Here is a 6,047-nt window from a genome sequence, read left to right on the forward strand (position 1 = left end):
CTGGAAACTGACAGTTTGGAAGGAGAGAGTCACCAGGACAATGTCCACACGTTTCAAAGGATTTGTTCTCCAGGTGCAGCTTCAGGCTGCTGTGGGAATCTTGACTGCCCTTGGGAAAACACTGGAAATAGAGAGGGAAGTCACCGCAGAGCCTGGATTGAAACGTGCGGGTGGAGGGGGAAACAGACCTCCAAACCCAAGGTGTGTGGACATCACAGGATGGGCCATCCTTAGGCTACGAGCCTCTGTCTCCACAATGGAGTCTCTTGGGGTGAATTTGTTTAGGAAAGGCATGAAAAGTGGTCTTTGTCTTATAATATTTGGTTTTATCATTTTATCGTGATACACATACACACACACACACACACACACACACACACACACACACACGAGAGAGAGAGAGAGAGAGAGAGAGAGAGAGAGAGAGAGAGAGAGAGAGAGTTTTATTAAGATAAAGCCTATCCCTGTAGCTCAAGCTGGCCCCAGACTCAAGGCAATCTTCATGTGGCAGCCACCTTAGTGTTGTCACTACCTGGGTGCTGGGGTTATAGGCATGAGCCACTACACCCAATGAACTTGTAGTTTTAACAGGTGCCCTAGCAATATGCTCCACCTGAAATACATACTTTATGAAAAATTTAAAGTGATAGAATCTTTTTTAAAAACATAAAGGAACCGTTACACACACCACCCCTGACTCTCTGTCCTACCAATCTTGGACCCCACTGCTGTTCTTACCACCCAAGCTTAACGTTCCTTGATCATCTCAGGGTCCAGGCCCAGCAAAGCCTTCACAGGTGTGAGTCAATGCCTACAGCCCCGTAAGGCCAGACCATACCCTCTGTTCAGGGTTCTGATTTCAAAGCTCAAAGCCCAGTGGACAGTTTTTCTATGTGATTAGCTAAAGGCTCTGCTGTCTCTGCTAAAGATATCAACCTCCTTTCCCGCAGCTGTCTAAGCCGTTGCCAGATTCAGCCTGATACTCCCGTCTCTGGAGCCTCTGGGATTTGGTCAAGGTAAGACTGGGAGTCTCACAGATCAATACTGCTAAGCACTCGTTATTAGGAAACTGAAATACAGCGTACAGATCTGAATGGTTGATTTGAGAGAACTCAATGGTTTCTTGCAAGTTCCTTGAATTAATCCACTGTTTTTCAAGTAAAATTCCAACCTTAGTAGTTCACAAGGGCATGAGCTACTTGGGGTCTATCAAGCACCAGTGTACAAACATTCCTTAATGGAGCAGAGGGTCACAAGCCAGCAGGCCTGCAAGTGGATCAGTGGGTCAGGAAGATTCTGGAAACAACCCAAATGGGAATGCTTTGCCTTTTTTCTTCCATGTATACACTGAATATGCAAAGGGAACCCTGTTGAAAAGAATCAGAAGCAAGCAGGACTAAAAGACAGATCCATTTCAGAACCACAGTGGGGCTGGCTTCTTGTGGGCCCCTTCTCCCTGCTGGCTTCTCGTGGGCCCCTTCTCCCTGCTGGCTTCTCATGGGCCCCTTCTCTCTGCTGGCTTCTCGTGGGCCCCTTCTCCCTGCTGGCTTCTTGTGGGCTCATTCTCTTCATGTTGAGTTCACGAAAGGCCATTTTTAAGCAATGTTTTCTATGACATGGAAGAACATTTTCACAACATTCCAGTTACATCAGCTCTAGGACTCATCTTCAACCTGATTGCTTCAAAGAGGCAAGACACACAGGACTTGGTTTGCAAAGGGAACCCTCCAGGCACTATCTATGGAAGGACACGTGGGCACGGCAGGAAAACAGATGCACTTGAACATGTATGCACTGAGTGTGCCCAAGTGATCAAGCAAGAGAGACTATTGATTGCAACACAGACTCAAAAGCCTCCAGTTCCTGCTTTACTTCAATTTACAATCCTAAATTTTACACGGGAAATGACCAAAATACAAATACTCCTTTATCAGTGTTAAAGATGCTGATTTTTATATTTTACAGCATTTAACTGTAATGAATGTATGAATGAGGTGGTTCAATCCAGTGAAAGTACTAGGTTCTCTTTGTTCCTGTGTGGGATCCCTGACAGGCTCCCATGAATGCTAAAAGGGACAAAATGTGTTTGCATCAAAACTACAGCTACTTAATTTCTTTACAATAAGTTTTGCCTTGTTTTTTGTTTTGTTTTTTTGTTTTTTGTTTTTTTTTTTTTGAGCTGAGGATCGAACCCAGGGCCTTGTGCTTGCTAGGCAAGCACTCTACCACTGAGCTAAATCCCCAACCCTTGTCTTGGTATTTTTAAATTGAGAATTAAAAGATAAATGTATAGACAAAAGAGAGCCCATGTAACTGTAGTTTCCATGAGGTTTTGTGTTTGTCAATGTGTAGATTGTGTGTGTTACACTCTTTGCCACTGGCAATGTGTCTGGGGGAGGGGTAAGTGACACTTATCTCCTGGGGAAACATGGACCGGATGTTGATCCATATTTGGGTGTGCTGAGGCAAACAGAGAAAAGTCAGAGTCCTTTCTGGCTATTTGGTTTTTCAGGTCAGATACCAAAACAAAATCTATGGGATTGCATCAGGGAGCATATTCGAGATTTTTGGATTAAGGGAGAGAATGCATGTGGCATTGCTCACCATGGGGCTGGGCCATGAGCTGCATAAGGAGAGCCATCATCACCATTGGCAAATCCATGTTATGTAAGGCCCAGGCTCCCTGTAAATAGAGTATCAACACAATAGAAATGCCAGCAGCCCAAGGCCTTGTATGGGGTTAGCCTGGCCTGGCCTGCCTGTTTCCACACAGGAAGGAATCCCAGTCTATCATGAAACTAAACATCCAGGTTCTCACATAACCCCACAGCAGGACATGTGAGCACAAATGGTTGAAATTACTCAGAGGAGAAAGTCAAAGCACATTGTGTAATCGGACTCTGTGGAATGTGTGAGGCACGCAGCACCTGACTGGGCTTGCGCAGGACCATTTAAAGTCATCCTTCAAAGAAGCCCTGTTTGCATCACTGCCCCAAAAGGAGAGTATTGTCTTTCCAAATTAATGACTCCTAAGCCACTTTCTCAGCAACATGATCCTGTCTATGGACTGTGTGACCATTCACAAGTGTTGATAACATGTACCAGGAGTCAGAAATCCTAAATTCTACACAGGTCAAACCACTTCCCAGACATATGACCCCAGACAAGTACCTTGGTCTGGGTTAAACATTCATGTTTTTTGCAAAACACAATAGTCATAGTAGTTACAAGGGGAATCCTACATATGGCAGTGTTTGGAGAAGCTGGATACATGTAGACATAATAATTACAGTAGCTACTGAAATGTGTTTATTACTATAGAACCAGAGTGTCTGGAAAAATGGTTAAAGACACAGGAAAAAACGAGACTGTCTTGAGTTCATGCCATAATCCATAAGGAAGGGTAAACCAGGGAGACTGTCTAGGCCAATTTCTGAATACCTAAGCCTAATTTATAATGAACAAAGATGGATTCTGCTTGTGGTTCTAGAAAGGAGAGACAAAATACATGCAAGTAATGGCCAAGTCCTCAGTGGCTATATGCCACAGGAGGAGGCAGAAGAGACAATTACATTCACTGTTACGACAAATTCAGGACAACCATCCTCAGCATTAAAGCAATCAGAATTACCATTGCCCCTTACCATCAGCAAAAGGCTGGGACATCAGGTCCAAAGGAAACTTCAACCCATCCAAGTCCAAAGGGGCAGTCCAGATGTTCAGAAACAGCCCCAATCTGGACCACAGGAAGATTTCTGGTGGTTAGGTAAAAGCCAGCATTCCTCAGGAAATTTGTGAAGCTGGCTCCCATCTATCAAAAGGAGTTATTTCCCTTATCTCCAGCAAAAGGATGTATGGCTCTCCAATTAACATATCTGCATGGCACTTATCTGCCAAACAAAGTCCACACATCCTGGCCCTTCTCTCCAGTTCCTGGCCCTTCCCTCCCACAAGCTGCTCACCCTCCTCATTACCCTGGCCATGCTCACTGTCTGTCCTCTGTCTTCTGCTGTTCTCCCTCTCCCACAGACAGCCCTGGCCCTGGCCAGTCTGCTGGCCGTGTTTAGTCTGCTTTCTCTACTCCAGACTCTTCCAAGTGTCTCTGCTAGTCTCTCTCACACATTCACAAAAAACCTTCCCAGACCATGGAACAGCTGTGTCATCAGTTTATATAATTTCTACCAAGTGAGCTGCTCCAGAGCGCCACCTCACCGCCATAGAGAACCAGCCTCATCTGCCACATGTCCAGTCGCAGAATCTAGGACTATAATTGGCACCAGTGTTCCTGTCATACTTTGTTAAGAATGTGTGTTTGTATAGATACTTGTGTCTTCTTTCCTTGGTATATCATGTAATAGAACACCAGTTAAGAAAATATCAATAGTTACTATATATAAATTTTGAAGTACTAAAAGAATATTCCTCAAGGGACATTGTCACCTACTCTAAAACTTATGACACATCGTGTAATTATGAGCTGGTTATTGTTTTCACTTGGAAATTAAGCGAGATGTAAGGAGATATGACTGAGTGTCAAGCTGATGAGGAATGGACTTGTGATGGCTGTTCTTGGTGGTCAAATGACTACAACTGAAATTAACTAAAACCCAAGTGTCTGGAAACACCTACGAGAGATTTCTTTTTCTTAATTAAATCATTTGAAGTGGGAAGACCCACTTTTAATCCAGATCTTTTGAGGTGGGAAGATCATATTTACTGTGGGACACACCTTTGGTGGCAGTCCATATAAAGAACATGAAGGAAGGGAGCTTTTGACTTTTGCCTGTTTGCTCTTCTCTTGCTCTCTCTGGCAGGTCTGTCACTTAACTTGGACCTACTTCTTTGAGATTCCAACAAATGCCAAAGTCCAGCTGAGACATCCAGCCTGATGGACTGAACAATCACTGGATTCTTGGAACTTCCATTGGTAGATAGCCATTGATGGACTAGCCTGTAATTAATTTATTAGACTGTAAGCCATTCTAATAAATCCCCCCCCCTCTCTCTATATATATATATGTATGTGTATATTTCACGGGTGTGTACTTCTTGTCTCTGATTTTGGTAAAGAATAGAAATGATGACTGCCTATGTGACGCTTCTCCAGAGAGGGTTGTGAGGGGAAACACAGCTTTGTCAGACGGGATCTCACAGGAGTCTTGTGACAGGCTATCTACAAGCCAGAGGATCATAGAAGACAATAGTGTGGCTCCATCTAGGGCTCTGAACACATTTCTTCAGGACACACAATACAGTGTCTTCAAAAATAACCTACAAGGGATGAAAGAGTCAACGCCTCCAGTATTACTTTTCTGTCACTGTGATGAAACACCATGGCCAAGGTTACTTATAAAAGAAAGCATGTCATTTGACTTACCGGAATGATATGGACTTTTGAAACCTCAAAGCCTACCCCCAGTGACACCTCCTCCAAAAAAGCCACACCTCCTAGACCTTCCCAAACAGTTCCACCAACTGGGGAGCAAGTATTTAAATATTTGAACAAGTGGGGGCCATTCTCATTCAAAACACTGTACCTAAGGACTAGACAGATTGTGTGGGCAATCCTGACTCAGACAAATTTTAAGGGGGGGTGGACAAAAAAACTTGAACCCTAACTGGATATTTACTTGTGGAAAAATTACTTCCTATGTTGAGTGTGATAATGGCTTTGAGGTCACATTTTCAAAGAGACCTCAAAGCCTAAGAGCTCAGATATGAATTTCGAGATTTCTTCAAAAGAAATGATACTGTGTTCAAAATTTGCTTCAAAACATTGAGGGGAGTTTGTATGACGGGAGCTGAAAAGAGATGAACTCTCTCAGCCCATTGAGTTGTACGTTCCGAAGTGCTGTGGACTAGAATTCACAAGCCTATGGCTTGCTGTTTTAAAAATACCAGGGTGAGGGAGTAGGGGGGGACAGTGGGGGAAGTCAGACTTGGCTCTGCTCTAGAAGCCTAGACCACCTGCGCCTATGAGGAGGCATGTGTCCATCAGTTTGATCTTTTGCTTCACAAAAATACAAACCCGATTCCTGGTTCTTAAG

The sequence above is a fragment of the Onychomys torridus genome, chromosome 17 (genome assembly GCF_903995425.1).
Source record: "Onychomys torridus chromosome 17, mOncTor1.1, whole genome shotgun sequence".
NCBI classification, from domain to species: domain Eukaryota; kingdom Metazoa; phylum Chordata; class Mammalia; order Rodentia; family Cricetidae; genus Onychomys; species Onychomys torridus.